Here is a 16867-nt window from a genome sequence, read left to right on the forward strand (position 1 = left end):
CCTGAGTGTCCATGAGGAAATGCTCCCCCTTGAGGATGAGGGGAGAATGAGTGGCTAATGTACAGAAGAAACTTCAGTCTAGGAATAGTTATTTCTAAAAATGTGCCAATTCAGGCAACAAGCTCTATTTGCATTTATAGAATTACATTCGAGGTCCTCAATGAAACTGTATCCATTCTCATTGCTGCAAGAATTAAATTAATGGCAATAAGGGTAATTAAATGTATAGATTTCTCCCACAGAAGACCACTAGGTTTCCGGCACAAATCAGTGCTTTTCCTTCTGCACTCCTCCCAGAGTGGTCTCTACTTACAGAGGGCCTGTAGTGAATTCCTCAGTAGGGACGTTTCTGCTGTGGACCCTGTAAGCACAAATTGAGTTTATAAGACTTAAAAACTTTCTTTTTTTTCCAAAGCCTTCCCCCAGCTATTATTTCTACTGGTTATAGCAAGCCTGTGATGTGGGCCAGACGTCTGACAAGGACGCACAGGCCCAGAGAAGTCACACCCTTTTTCAGACCCTGCACAGCTGCTGGGTTTAATGATAGACATGAAAGTGGAACCCAGCCCCTCTCTTGCCAGCCCAGCCTCCTGATGGCAGCACACTGTGTTTACATATAAGAAAAAATAAGTGAAGAATGACTGTGTTGTTGTTGAAGTAGACTATTTTTCCCAATAAACAGAGAGCTAAGGTGCCAATCACAGAAGTAGTGATAAGCATCTTTTTCTGAGGCTTTACAAATCATTCGTGTTATTTATAAAACAAGGTAGAACACAAATAAATAGCTGCATCTTTACCATTTATTAAATGCTTGCTGTATGCATTGCAATGCAATATACACTGTATTTTTTTCTCACTTAATACTTAACCTCATGAGGAAGGTATCATTCTCCCCACATTACAGATGAAGAAACTGAGACTCCAAAAAATGAAATAACTTGCTTTTGATATAGAAGTAAACATTGTGTGTTTGAGTTTTGGCTATCACATAGGATTGTGCACTCATGCTGGATGGCACCCCTCACGCTTAGCTCAGGAGTGGAGTCATTAAGAACTTCGCCCGGACTGCCCAGAAAAGGCCAGAGCTGCCATCAAGCTTCCACTGTCACTGAACTATTCCAAGACCAGGAGCAAAGGGCCTTCACAGTGTCTGGCTGTTGCCTAAGACCTCCCATAGGCTTTGGCACAATCGCAGAGCATGTCCGCAGTGTGGGTCCTGCATCTGGGCACAGCTGTGATGTGGCCAAGTCTGTCACCGGGCCCTTGGCCTCCGGTCAAGTGTCCCGCTCACTCCCTTTGGGTACCGGTGACTTCATGCAAGATTTAGTCTCCTTTAAACTTGTTTTCAAGAAAGGCTCTACTTCCATTCTAATCAAAGCATATAACGTCCACAAGGAGTTAGAAAAGTTATTCAAGAGCATATTTGGGGAAAAGGACGGAGGCTTCAACATACAAAATCTCAGTGGCCACCTTGACTCCCTAAAACCCCACACCAGATGTGAGAGAGAGACAACCACACTGCTCCTTCAGTGGGTAGGGGCAGTTTAGGCATCGGCAGGAAAGCTATTTCCTATGTTTATCATTAATAACATTGCCTTGAATGTATAGCTGTATGTAAGTAACTTGAAATAGTCCTTACCCCCACCAAATGTTTTTGGAATAAACACCACCAAAAACTGGAACTCTGAAATAAACCAAATTCTATGATTATGTTTTATTAACTAATAGAGAACATTTTAAATGCTTAACTTTTGGGGGGTCATTTTTTAGGTCACTCAGAAAGATGGCGCCTCTGCAGCCATGTTTATGACTCACACTTGATTCAATATTGCAGTCACCTGATCCAAGAGGAGCCAATCAGATCTCATCTCCTGGTGAGCTGTGTCACAATTAAAATTCTTTTTTTTAATTTTTTTAAAAGATTTTATTTATTCATTTGACAGACAAACAGCCAGCGAGAGAGGGAACACATGCCGGGGGAGTGGGAGAGGAAGAAGCAGGATCCCAGCAGGGCAAGGACCCCGATGTGGGGCTCGATCCCAGGACTCTGGGATCACGCCCTGAGCCGAAGGCAGACCCTTAATGACTGAGTCACCCAGGCACCCCCACAATTAAAATTCTAATACAGGTTATCTCCAGGCCTGTGAGCAAGCTATCTTCTGACACATGAGAAAGTCACTCTGCAGGGAAAGAGGAATGGAGGAGAAAGCAGGAGTGAGACACTGACACAAGCCCTCCCTGACTTCCGGTGCTTCCTTTCCAGGTTCCAGACCCTTACTGAGACCAGGTTCCAGGGCTCTGAAGGATACTCATAGTTTTGCATAAGAACCAACCAAAATATGGTGGAAGTGAAGAGTAAGGGGTAGTTTTCTTACACTGGTTTTGTTAGGTAAATTTTGAAGTTTCAATGACAAAACCATTAGGCAGTGTAAGAAAGTGATTAAAAATTTGTCATATGGGTAAGTTTTGAGTCCCAGTGCTGTCACTAGGACAATTTACTCCCTCTGAAGTCCAGGATCCCCAATCCCCATTTATAAAGTGAGAATTATGACCCCAACCTCATAAGATTGTTGCAAAAATTACATTACATATATATATATAAAATGAGTGGGTTTCCCTGTAATAATTAGACCACAGACTACTGGAGAAAAACTCCAGAAGGGGCAAAGGTCACATCATGCAAGGTCTTCTGTGTTAGGCTAAGAAGGTGAGACTTTATATTTCAGGCCACCAAGTAATTAAAGGGCTTTGTGGAGGCACAGATAAGGTCAAATTTGCATTTTAAAGAGATCACAGAGAGGGTACTGGATAGGGAAATTTGGAAAAGAGATGGGAAACATAAAAAGGGCCCAGAGTAGTGAGAAGGTTGTGGCCAAAGTCCAGGTGATACTGATGAAAGCCTTGGTAAAGCAGCTGGTATTAGGTTCAGAAAGTGCAAGACAGCATATTCTCCTAGCTCTGAGAGCAGACAATTAGATTTATAAATGGAGTGAGCTGAGTTCCTCCTATTGCACAATACCTGTGGAGAGGGTAGTTTTGGGGTTTAGTTTGGGGTTTTTTTTTTTGTTTTTTTTCTTAAGTCACCTGTCCACAAAGTATACTACAATAGAGAAAGTGTTCTATATTTCAGGACCATAGCAAACAGATATCATAATATCAGGGAAGCTTGAGTTTCGAACAATATCACTTTTGCTTTTAATCCCCACAGTCATACCCCAGGATGGCAAATCTCTTTATTTAAAATAAACCCCAAATAAAACCCTGCATTATCCATTATAGCACAGAACCGAAGTACCACTGTTCTTTATCTAAAAAGGTATGATATATCAAAAACAGTATGCCAACAAGTAGAATAACTATGTTAAGGGTCATTGTTCAGGAAAAATCAGAGGGAATCGGTGGCTTTATCTTTTGGGCCACACATGAAGCAGGCTCAGAGCCCCTGCTTTTCCAGATACCAGCTCTAAGCTCATTGCTTGAATGTGGGCTACCCAGACAGCATCAAGAGGACAGATGAAATGTTTCAGTTGCCCACAATTAGTTTAGAAACTCAATAAACATATATATGTCAGGCATGTGACCAGCCATTTCTTTTTTTGTCTGTGCTTATTCTAATTATAGTTGAGAGTGGGGAGCACAGAAAGAAATTAAGTTTTATAGAAATGCCTGATTTACCGGATACAAGTGCAACTCTTTATACCAGTTCCGGAATTAAGATAAAAGATCGAGTCCGTTCCATGAGTCCTGTATTGCAAACTGAAAGCATCCATCTAATCTGGGCCCCTACCCTCTCTAACAGTCTCTTCCTTTCTCTGGCTCTCTTCCCACCTCTGCTCCTTACCAACACACACACACACACACACACACACACACACACACACACACACACACAGATCATTTCTGACACTGTGTTTAACACTTCAATTCCTCTTTGGGGTTGGAGTGAGAGGGGCACCAGCCTCTTTCTGAAATCCAACAATTCTAACCCTGGAATTATTTTCTCAAGAACAGTAAGATTGAATAGTGTAATTTCTATGTGAATGCCCTGTAGATGGCAGATGTTATGTATATATAGAATATTCCTCAGAATACAATTATGAAGAAGAACACATTTTACTTTCTGTGGCTTTTAAATCCATAGTTCATCCAGTGCCTTGACACATAATAGATTTTGCAAGACAGCTCTAAGAATTTGGTGTCTCTCAGCTTTAGTACTTATAAACTGTACAGCCTTGTACAAGTTCCTTAACTTGCTCTCTGTCAATTTCTTCAACTTAATATGGGGGTAATAGCACTACCTACATCAGAGTCATAGGGTGGGGGTAAGGGTTAGTTAACAATTCAAGAAAAGCCCTGGCATAAACACTCAGTAAATGCTAGCTGTTACCACTATCTTAATTATTAACATAATTATTTTTGTTGGTCAGAAACAAAACAATAATGAAGATAGAGGAAGTTATTAAGGTTTCTGCAAAATACAATTCACCTAACATTTGTTAGTATTTCAAATACATTGCTTTGAAGCATCTGGTCCTCTTGGCTTCTTGGGCAATCATGGCTCTCTCCCTCCCTCCTTCCCCTTCTGAGTGGGTCAAAGCTGAAAACGAATTCGTGCAGAGGGTATACTGAGGAGGGGAACAAAGGTGTGCTGGAGGCAGGCGGTCCGAACCCAAATCCTGTCTCTGCCACTCTTGGACAAGTTCTTTAACCACTCCAAATCCTTACTTCCTCCTTCTCTAACTCAAGGGCAAAAATATCCACTTACAGAATGGTTGTGATTATTAGACTGAATGAAAGAATACACATAAAACAAATGTAGAATATGATCATGGAAGGATATAGGGCAAAGGATTTCCTCCCCAGGGTGACCCCTAGGACATGTGTCATAAACTCAAAAAATCCCTCCTTCATGAAACTCTCAAGGTTGACAGACTCCTATCAGGACACAAGGGCATCCATGGATGAGCTGGACTATTATGTCTATTACACATCCTGTCCCACAATGGAGTAATTATCCACAGGCCAGGAACCAGGTCATGGCAATGTCCTAAACACCATCTCATATATTTAGCCCCCACTAGTCTCTCTTCCTTCAAGAGTCTTTGGTGAGATTCACTTTTTCATGAAGCCCTTTCAAATTTAATAGAGAAGGTAAGTATCCTGCCTCTTCCTTGATTATCTAAAGAAACCTCAAGCCCAAGCTAAGACCAGTGGAAGAAAGTCACCACCAACAACAGAAAGGTATGGGTTCTTATTAATTTTTTTAATAAATATGAGCCTTGAAGGCCATAGGCTGCCTCTTAAATCTTTGTCTATTTAATTATTGCCAGCCTTTTGTTAGAATACAAAGAATACAGTTGGGGAAAAAATTGTTTAAAAACAATATTGTATCAGAGAGAAAAATAAAGATGACACAACAAAAGGAAGTTGGGGTAAGGGCATAAAAAAGAAACAGCAAAAACTGTTAGAGGTAGATCACAAATTTGGTTTCAGACTTCCCAATGGGAAGAAAACATAATCAGCTGTGAGATCTACAGCATGCATGAGATGAAAAGCCAAAAATTCTGGGACAGGGACTAGAGACAGATTTTACCCATGAGACTTCATGAAGGAAGACCAAGTCACAGCTTCCAGCTAGTCTAGGAAATCTGTCCTCCACTCAAAAATTAAAATGATTTTCCCAATGAACAAAGGTTATTGTATCACTTCCCAACTCAATGTCATTTTGTCCTTGGGAAAATATTGTTCTGGGAAGTGCAGTACTTGTAACTATTTAACAACCAGCTCTTAGAAGGAGGCAAAGACACTGACTTGTAGCACTTGCCTGTCACTGTGGTGTGAATAGTCCTACCATGGCCAATTTCAAGCTACCAGAGTGATGTCACTGAAAATAGATTGTGATGTACAGTAGTACATTGTGACGCTGAACAAAGGGAATGTCACTTAAAATGGGACTTGGGGGGCACCTGGATGGCTCAGTCAAGTGTCTGGCTCTTGATTTCAGCTCAGGTCTTGATCTCAGGGTCGTGAGTTCAACCCCCACAATGGGCTCTGCACTAGGCATGGAGCCTACTTTAAAAAAAAAAAAATGGGACTTGGAAGAAGAGAAGAGGGAGGGTCCATGCCCGACCACTCAACCACTCCACTCGTTGTTGATTGCAGATCCCAACAGGAATTGCATTCCCAACAGGAAGCAACTACTGCTCTGGCAGGAGGAAGAAAGAATTTCTTCTGGCCTGATAAGCTCAGCTGATAAGAAACACCGCAACTCAGCCAAAGAGAAACCATCACCACCCTGAACTCTCCCTTTCCTTCAAAGTCGCCCCTCCCAACTTCCTCCTTTTCTCTATAAAGTGACATTCCTCTCCTTTGATCTCCAGACTTGACTACAGTTTGCCATAGCTTGTTTGTCCCAAATTAGGATTCCTGGGCCATTCCCAAATAAACCCATTTTGCTGGTAAAATGACTGGCTGTTTTACTTTTAAGGTTGACAACACTACTGTATAGAATTGGACAGATACAACAGACATAAATAATCTCAAGAACATAGATTATAGCAAAATGTAGTAAAGTAATTAGCAAGCTATAGGTCTTAAGTATTATCTTATTAAAGTATAATTTAATCATAAATTTATATAATTGGATTTTTAATGAAAACTGTGTTAAACAATACCTTGCAAATTTCTAGAATAGTTAGCAGTTGACTCTGTCAAGGCTGACTCCAACATACCACTGCTTCTGAGGCATCCTAAGGTATATTCCCAGCTGTCTTCTCCAGGCTCATCTCTGCCCATTCGTTCCCTCACACCAGCTGCTAAAACATCCTGAGGCACCGCAAATCATCTCATCTTCCTCCTGTTTCAGACCCCTTATTTATGCTGTTTCCTTTGACTAGAAGGCCCTGGCTAGCTCTTCATGTACACATTCTTCCCTCCAAGATATTTCCTCTGTCACTGTAAACTGGTATGGGAATTGAAGAGTGCAGACCTACCTTGCCCAAACCTGGTCTTCACCATTGGCTCCCTGGAGGTAATCTCTAAACCCTTGGAATGTCCTGTCTGATAAGTGTCTTCGTTTATTTGGAGGACTTGGGCCACACCCAACAGCACACAGTAACAGTGCACAGGCTCTGGGCCACAGGGAATCAGCTTCACTCCTAGAGAGGCTGGAAGTGAAAATCAGTCATGGATGGTCAACCGTATCTACATAATTGAGCCCCAGTAGAAACGCCAGACACCAAGGCTCAGGTGATCATCTCCCAGAACACCAATGCTCTGTATGTACATATTGTTACACATCACTGCTGGTAGATGTTCACACCGCCCATGACTTCACTGGGAGAGGCCAACTGGAAGCTTCACATTTGGAACCTGCTGTGCTCTGCCCTATGTACCAGTTCCCTTGGCTGATTTTTATGTTTATCATTTGTCATAATAAGCCATAATTATGAGTACAGTTAACCCATGCACAACATGAGGGTTGGGGTGCTGACCTCCTTTGCAGTTGAAAATTTGCATATAAGTTTGGACTCTCCAAAACTCAACTACTAATAGCCTGCTATTGACCAGAAGTCTTACCAATAACATAGTCAATTAACACGCTATTTTGTACATTATATGTATTACATACTGTGTTCTTACAATAAGGTCAGCTAGAAAAAAGAAAATGTTATTAAGAAAATCATAAGGAAAAAATTTACAGTACTGTATTTATTGAAAAAAAAATCTGCATAGAAGAGGGCCCACACAGTTCAAACCTGTGTAGTTCAAGGACCAGCTGTATAACCACTTTCAGTGAGTTCCTGACTCCTTCCAGTAAATTACTGAACTTGAGGTGGTCTTGGAGATCCTAAACTTGCAATGTGTGTCAGACCTAAGGGTAGTTTGGGGGATTCCAAAACTTTCAAGTGGCCCTTTTAGGGTGCTTTCACTCACTACGACACATATATCACCCTCTGTCGCTTTCGCCTGTATATGTCTCTGATAGTAGGGACTGTGCCTTACTGTTCACCACTGCATCCTTAGATCCTAACCCCTGGTAAAATGTAGCCTCTCAAACATGGTGGAATGAATTCAATAGGCAATATTCTCATATTGATTTTATAGCCACATACTTGTTCCCTAGGATTATTTTTATTATAACATGAATTAAACAAACTGAGGACAATATGCCTGAAGGACATTCAATAAAATCATTTCACAAACAGCCAAGAAACATGTCTTTATGAATCTCTCTCTTTGCTGATTTCATTTGATCTAATAATAATATCTAGACCATAGAGGAATGGAACATTATTCTTCAGATAAACTTCTATCATACTGTTTCTTCCAACTGACCTTCTAATGAAAACTACACTGAAAAATATGAGGGCTTATTTTCTGGGCCACATCTGGAAGGCAGATAGAAGTGTGGTTCCAGAAACTTCCTAAGCTAACTGAGTCCAGGGTAGGATTGACACAGACCTGAGTAACGTACAAACATCTGACCAGAACACCTGGTTGAGCAAAAGGCTACCACAAGGTTGGAGAGAGATAACAACATTTCTCTTATTTATTCTTCAGGAGAGTAAAAATACCTGAGAACTTAAGCAGGGTCTACCACAAAAAACATGACAGGTCAAGGTCCTTCACCCCTCTGAACCACAGTCTACTCATCTGCAGAATGTGGATAAGAACAACCACTTTGTTTCACAAAGATGTTGCAGGAGTCAGAGAGGGTAATAAGCGTAAGAGCTTTGAAAATACCAGTGTAGATGTGTAATATTGTTCTTCAACTACTATATTGTATACTTGGACGCTTCGTTAATGGTAAGTATTTGAGATGTAAGTTACTTAGTTGAAAAGAAAATGCAATAAATCATCACAGTCTACCTGGTAGCAGGTCGTGGCATGATAGCAGCAGCTAATTTTTATGGAGAACTTAACATATGCGGGGTACTAGGCACATCCCTTTATATCATTCTCTCCTCACAGCTTTGCAAGGTACATCTATTATTAGCCCCATTTTACAGATGAGGAAACTAAGGCTCAAATTCGCCCAAAGTCACATGGTAGGTAAGCGAAAGAGCTGAGCCTTGAGCCCAGATTTGCCTCTTTGTAAAACCCACTACACAGACCTGTCCCTCTGTGGAAGGAATAGGAGAGGGAGTATGCGAGACGCTTTTGGTCACTGTGCAGCTAGCCCATGCTTAGGGATTTTGTCACAGCTCTCTCCGGCATTCACACCAGGGCTGGGTGGGCTGAGGAGGAGTGGCATATGGACACTGTAATGTGAAATGTATTGCCTGCCACTAACCATAGTGAATATCACAACCCCCATTTCAGCCTGGGCCCCAAAGACCAGGTAAGATTGCCCATAGGAAGCTTGAAATGTAAGTCTATTTTATAATCCATTTGAACAGGGTGCTGAGATAAAATTAATTCATGACAACTTGTTCTCAAACTGAATTTTTGGGAACATTTCCAGTATTCATTAGCTCTCAGATTCACACTTCCACCTGTGTGTTGAAGAGTTGTTTTATCAGTTCCTAGAGCAAGAGGATAAAATATATAGGGGAACTGACTTTGTCTCATTTTTTCCCGTTAATTTGCAATTTTTAAATGTCAGTAGACAAAGTCTAAAAGGGTGGTCAGGAGTCCTCTAACTCCCACATCCCTCTCCTGTTAAATCTTTAGTTTTGTTTCCATCCATTTGTTCTGCATGCTCTGGGTTTCTTTACAATGGGAATCTTATTTTAACTGAATTTTATAAAAGTAGGCTTTGTTCAAAAGAGGCTCTTCCTGATAATCTAGAATAGCTTTCTCGGCCAAAATACTAAAACTGACCTTATTTTAAGGCTACTATAACCCGAGCACCCCGGAGCTTAATGCTATATCAAGACTCTCAGTAAATTCTAACGTTCTGAACAAAAACTTAGCTAGAAAGAAAACAGCTATCATCTGGACAGTAAAATCACAGATCTCGTCTCAGGTAGCAGAGTTTAGTATTTCCCAATGCAACTGGCTGCTTATGCTGAAGTTAATTTCCTAATCCTTCCCTCTACAGTGCTTACCTCATCACACACTAGACCTACTTCTTACTTATGACGATGACAACCTAGCCCAGGTTGACTGGCATCTCAATAAGGCTAGGAATATAATTTATAGACTTTTTCTTACATGAAAGCTGTAACTCCCCCCCTCCCAACATCCCAATGATAGTCCCTACAAACGCATTTGAAATTTCACAACCTTGGTAATTTTGAAGTGTCCTATCATTCCCCTCTTCTGCTAATTCACGTTCGGGGAAAAACAAATCAGAACAGATGTTCTCCACTTCGTTTTCCTGCCTATCTGACAGAAAGAGATTTTGGCAACAGCGACATCAGACAGGAATACTGAAAAGAATTCTTGTGAAGAGAAGGAATCGAACAGATATTGTGGTCAAAGGGGAGGATGATGTCACTGACCTTCTACATCTCATCTGCCTTCAGTGTCCTACCTTTTTGTCTTTGCCTCTACTTCCTAGCTCCCTTCTTTCCCTTTCAACTATCTCATACCAATTTTTTAATTGAAGTATAATTAACACACAATATTATGTTAGTTTCAGGCGTACAACATATTGATTCAACAATCCTATACATCACTCAGTGCTCATCACAGTAAGTGTAGTCACATCTGCCACCATACGTTATTAAAATATTATTGACTATATTCCCTATGCGGTCCTTTTCATCTCTGTGACTTATTTATTGTTTAAGTGGAAATCTGAACCTCTTAATCCCCTTTATCTATTTCACCCATCCTCACACCCTCCTCCTCTCTGGCAACCACCAGTTTGTTCTCTGTATTTAAGAGTCTGTTGTTTGAGGTTCCCCACACCTCCTATTAAAATTTCCCCATCCTTTGCTAAATGTATTTGATAAAAGAAAGAGAGTCAAGGGTGTGAATCGTCCAGGTGCTTTTTCCCAAGTATCTGTTTGCATGCGCAGTAGACACCAGTTAATGTATAGCTGTGTCAGTAAAAACAGAAACATATGAACTACTAAACACATTTCTAAGGCAAGAGTTAGCTGGCTAGATAGACAAGCAGTTGTATTCTTTAAATTTAAAAAGACTTGTCAACTAGGGATTTTTTTTTTTAAACATTCTGATTTGATGAGCAAGGGAAGAACTTCAGAGAAATGCATGAGAAAGTCATATTTATATCACTGTAAATTTTCTAAGCAGCAAGGATCTGAAACATGCTTTTTAAAATAGCCAGATAGAGAAATCTTAGTGTGAGCAATTTACACTTGAAGTGACTGTTCTGTCTTTAGAACACTGGAAAAAGCGAGGTGTTTAATGTATCTTCCAGACAATTACAAAGCAGTCCTTGATCAAAACCCTCTGCAAGGGATATTGACAAATCTGCCCAACTGCAAGAATCTCCTGTAGAGAAAATGATCTATGAGATTACCTGCTGGCGGGTTCATGGGTCACACTGTCAATATCTCGAGAAGGATCACAGAAATAAACATTTAGTGTTTGCTGTCCTGACGTCTATATTTATGGTCCTGTTAAAGCAGTTGGTCAATCAAAACCAGTTAAACCAATTACAATTTTCCCCAGCTACATGCAAAAGAAAGAAACTGAACTCTTTGTGACGAGAAGTCAATAAAGCAAGATAATCCAAAATTGCTTTTTATTCATGTGGAGGGAATTCAGTACTATTATATCTTGTCACTTGTAATTGTCTGATTAGATGAATACACTGAAGATGTATTAATGTAATGAAGTCAAATACTCAATTAGATTTTATTTTTTTCTTCCCTTCCTACATTGTTTGAGGTCCCTACAGAATTTGGAACAGAATGTTCCTTTCCCTATTGAGTTTGACTCTTTATATTTGGCAAATATTTATTCTTTTATCTATGTTTCAATTGGAGTTGCAGTGAATGGGTCCATTTTTCTCACGGATTGACTCCTGCTGTCAAACAATATAGGTGATGTTGTTAGGCATAAAATTATTTTGGAGATGACATAAATCACTAACATGAGACAGACCACATGCTGGATTCTAGCAGCAAACTTCTGCGAAGGGATAAGAGAAATATAAATGGCAACATCCATAGGAGGATGTGATTTCCAAAATGTTGACCCAGAGCCTGAAAACAACCTGGAAAAAGATGCATCAAATTGAAAATCTTCCGAAGGGTTAAAAGAAAGACCCGTATAATGAACCGGCATCTGTTTCAGTAAAACTTGCTATCCAAATACTTGAATGGGGAGTTAATAGGATTTCTGATTAAGAGCTCAGGTTCTAGAGTTGGGTCCTACTCACAGATTGCATGACCTCAGGCAAGTTAGCACCCTTCTCTAAGCCTCAGTTACCTCATCTGTTAAATGAAAATAATTGTAGAACCCGCTTGACAGAATGGTCAGGAGTTTGAAATTAAATAATCCATGCATGGTTCTTGGTACTGACTGCATTGGAATAAGCATTCAATAAATGTCAGCTATTCTTAGCTAATTGTTAGATATTGTTACCTAATGCAGAGTCAAATTTTTTTTTTTTAGGAATTCAGTGATTCATTAGTTACATATAACACCCAATGCTCATCACAACACTTGCCCTCCTCAATACCCATGACCCTGTTACCCCCTCCCCCCAACCCCCTCCTCTCTGAAACCCTCAGTTTGTTTCCCGGAGTCCATAGTCTCTCATGGTTCGTCTCCCCCTCTGATTTCTCCCCCTTCAGATTTCCTTCCCTTCCTCTGTGGTCCTCTGCTCTATTCCTTATGTTCCACATATGAGTGAAACCATATGGTAATTGTCTTTCTCTGCTGACTTATTTCACTTGGCATAATCCCCTCCAGTTCCATTCATGTCGATGCAATCATTCATCCTTCCTGATGGCTGAGTAATATTCCATTGTATATATGGACCACATCTCCTTTATCCATTCGTCTGCTGAAGGGGATCTCAGCTCCTTCCATAGTTTAGCTATTGTGGACACTGCTGTTATGAACATTGGGGTGCATGTGCCCCTTCTTTTCACTACATCTGTATCTTTGGGGTAAATACCTAGTAGTGCAATTGCTGGGTTGTAGGGTAGCTCTATTTTTAACATCTTGAGGAATGTCCATACTGTTTTTCAGAGTGGCTGTACCAACTTGCATTCCCACCAACAGTGTAAGAGGGTTCCCCTTTCTCCACATTCTCTCCAACATTTGTTGTTTCCTGTTTTGTCAATTTTTGCCATTCTTACAGCTATTAGGTGGTATCTCATTATGGTTTTGATGAGTCTACGGTTTCTATTAGCAAGCTGATTAGTAGTCAACATACATTTACATAGGGTCTTCTATGTACAAAAGAAACTAGAAGGATTCAAAAATAAATAACACATCCTCTCTGTCCTCAGTTTAGGGGGGTCAACCTTGGCATTCACCAGTCTCTTAGAAGGTAGACTGAGGTGAGTGTCTAAGAAACCATAAGACACACCTGAAAGGCTTCTACTTCCCGTCAGATTCTTACTCTCATCTGGTCTCTATGCAGGAGAAGAGGATCTTGGTAAGATCTTTCAATGTCCTCCTGTTGAGCTAAAATTGAAACCAGAGTACTTACTCAGGGCTTCTTGGCCCTGCCTCACCTGGCAGGCAGAGACCTCATTTGCTGTCACTCTATCCCTCTCTCACCGCAGCCCCGCTTCCCCTTCACTACAGCCTTTGCCTCCGTATCTTCCCTCCACTGGAAATGCTCCCCCTCCTCTTCTTTGCTGACTTAATTCTCACCAATTCTTCTTCAGGCCTCAGCAGTAATGTCCCTTTCTGAGGGGGACTTCCTTAACTTCCTCACTGCCCACTGCCAGTCTAAATTAATTTCTCCTAGAACGACTCACAGTTTTCCTTTATGACCCGGAAACATTTCTGTGAATTCAGAGAAAAAAATCTATCTCCCCACTAGACGTCACCTCCTTGAAGTCAGAGACCATGACTATTTTGATCATCATCATATGTTCACTTGCTACTGCAAAGCTTGGCATAGAGTAGTTGCACAATAAACACTGAAGAAAGGTGTTAAAGGGTAAGTTTTTTGTTCTAAAAAAAAAAGGTCAAATCATGATTCTCATACCGATATAAAATGAAAATGTGTTAAAGATTTTAAGTTACTATTAATGAGATAACAAGGCAGATGTTAAACTGAGTCAAAGGAGTACAAGAAGAATAGACATACAGAATCTATTTCCAGATCTGGGGTATTGTAATGAACAAGAATAGACATACAGAATCTATTTCCAGATCTGGGGTATTGTAATGAACGTGCAAATTGAGGCAAAGTTAGCTTGTTCCGTAGTGCAAAGGACATTTAACTGAACCTTCACCTGACAGAGTTCTTGCATATTTATAGACAAGAATTATTCTGCATTGCTTTTAGTTATCAACAACTTAGAGAGTCATAAAATAGCTCAAAGGTAATGGAAGGCTAAAATCAGGGAACTAAGAAGAAAGTACATAGTCTTCTACTGTAACATATTTTCCTCTACAACAAATAGACAGTAATTATGGGGACACATAGGAAGGTACATTTCATTTTTGGGGGGTAGGTGAGAGATTTCAGAAGAATAGAGAATAGTTGAACTAAATCTTGATTGTAGGTAAGATTTCAATAGTGGTAACACCTTGAGATTTTTGAGCAGAGCTCTAGAAAAATTTTTCTGGTAGCCATGGATTCTTGCAGGCAGGAATACGGTCTAGGAGACAAGACATGAGGCTACTGGCAACAGCCCAGCAGAGAAAGGGGTAGGAAAGAGGAAGGAGCACCCAATGGGGAAGGATGGGCCCTGAATTCTGATTCTTACACCAGCATTTCTTCTGGACTAATTTATAGATCTCTCTGAGCCTAGTCCTGGAAATAGTTAGCATTTGGTACCAGGGATACAATGGTGAAGAAAAAGAGGCACGTAACTTAGATTCTGGAGTACTAATTAGTTGGATAAGGAAATGCTGACGTCCTAAAGAAGTCTCCAACCTCTAAGGTCTATAGGTAAGGTGTACTTCTATCGTCATACTGAAATGAGAAAAATCACCCAATGTCTAGGACAGGATTATTTAGTACATGAATCTTATAGGAAAGATTCCTATCACATGACTAATATTACTGATTATCTTCTAGTACAGGGGTCAGTAAATTTGTAAAGGGCCAGAGGGTAAATAGTTTAGGTTTTGCATGCTGTACTATGCCTTTTGCAACTACTCAACTCTGCTGTTATAGTTCAAAAGCAGCCCAGACAATATGTAAAGAAATGGACATGCCTCTGTTCCAATAAAACTTTATTTTCAAAACCAAGCAATGGGCCAGATACGTCCCGCAGGCTGTAGTTTGTGCACACTTGTTTTTGAAGGTGAGTAGGGGAAGATCATTAGAACTGTGAGCCAATGGAGGGCAGTTTATTTACCTCTGTCCCAAATCGTGCCTTGCACAGAAATTCTAGACAATCCATTGTAAGAGAAAGATTTTTTAAAAAGGATCCTCCTCTGAACTTTCATAACAACTTGTAACTCTCTCATAGCACTCATCACATCCCACATGATATTAGAGTTATCCGTGCACACGTCTCTCTTTCTCCCTAAGCTTTAAACTCCTAGAGGGCAGAAACCATACCACTTTCCATCTTTCTATTTGTTCCTTGATGTATCAGTGCTAAAAAATGTTTCCTGGAGGAGTGAATGAAATCGTGTTGTTTGGATTTTTTTTTGCATCACTCTTTCATGGCCTTTGTGACACACGAGGCCTTGCCTGGGATGTTCAGCGGTATCTCCCAGCAGTTTTGTCCAGGAGGGAAGCATCTCTTGAAACAGGACACTTTGCCTGTGATCATCGCTGTGTGTCACTTCCTCGCCCTTCTCCCTACTTTGTGGGACGACTCTTGAATGAGTGATTATTTGCCTTCTTAGGAAATGTCCTCTTAGTGGCTGGCCATGACCCATTTAACATAATTCAATGCAGCATTCATATATTTCTCCCCAGGGCTGTCCTTTTCATGTGCACATCTGAGAGCTTTAGAGGAAGGCACAGAGTTTTGTTGTGGGTCATTTTATATACACCGCAGATAATAAACTGTTAATGGAAGGAAATATCAGCCGCATTCAAATTTCCAGTTTGTTTGTTTTTTTTCAATTTTCCTTAAGTGTTCCTTCCTTTGTGAGAACACCAAGCCCTCATTTCCCTGTGTACAATAGCTTTTTCATGAAGTGCTTTTTTATTCCCCCTTTTTTTTAAGCTTTTAAGCAGTACCAGATGTTGAAAGAAACTTTCTCTGATTGGTGTCCAGAGAAAACAAAAAGCGTGTATCACTTCAAGCCTGACCTACGCAAGGGGAAAATGGACCAAACAAAAGCTGCCAGGATTAAACGCACTGCAGATGGTATACAAGGAAAATTCTGAAGTAGTTTTTTTTTTTTTTTTACCCCTTGTGCTTCCATTGTTCCTCTTCATACCTGATTAAAGAGTTAATTTTTGTTAAGAAGAAAAGATAAAGTAGGAAATAGAAAAACCACAAGAAAAGGATTTTATCTGAGGCTCCTCTCCTGGCTTATTATGTGATTCTAGGCCACGGATCCTAGGGAGACCCACAGTCAACCAGGGGACATCGAAGGGTGGTTTGCAAGAGGATGGAGAGTGTTGTGACCAAGTGAGTTTGAGCTATTTGGGGTCCAGCAAGTTAAACTGTGGGCCAACCAGTATCATGAGTCTCCAAAGGGGTATATATAGCTTTAGCTTTTCCCCAATAATCTGCACAGAATACTTTTACTACAGAATATCTTATAGCACCAATGCCCCTTTGGCATATACTTCAGGAAATGCCCTCTGCTAGGAAAAACAGATATGCTAGAAAAATTAGGTGCC

General features: G+C 40.5%; 1 long non-coding RNA gene across 1 annotated transcript in view; it reads right to left on the reverse strand.

Annotated features, from left to right (window-relative positions):
• Positions 1-16867, reverse strand: part of LOC123001322 (uncharacterized) — a 265092-nt gene that overhangs the window by 189923 nt on the left and 58302 nt on the right. The window contains exon 2 of the long non-coding RNA XR_008958026.1: positions 314-361. This is a non-coding gene — a long non-coding RNA (uncharacterized LOC123001322). The remainder of the gene's footprint in view (positions 1-313; positions 362-16867) is intronic.

Source organism: Ursus arctos, unplaced genomic scaffold (assembly GCF_023065955.2).
Source record: "Ursus arctos isolate Adak ecotype North America unplaced genomic scaffold, UrsArc2.0 scaffold_7, whole genome shotgun sequence".
NCBI classification, from domain to species: domain Eukaryota; kingdom Metazoa; phylum Chordata; class Mammalia; order Carnivora; family Ursidae; genus Ursus; species Ursus arctos.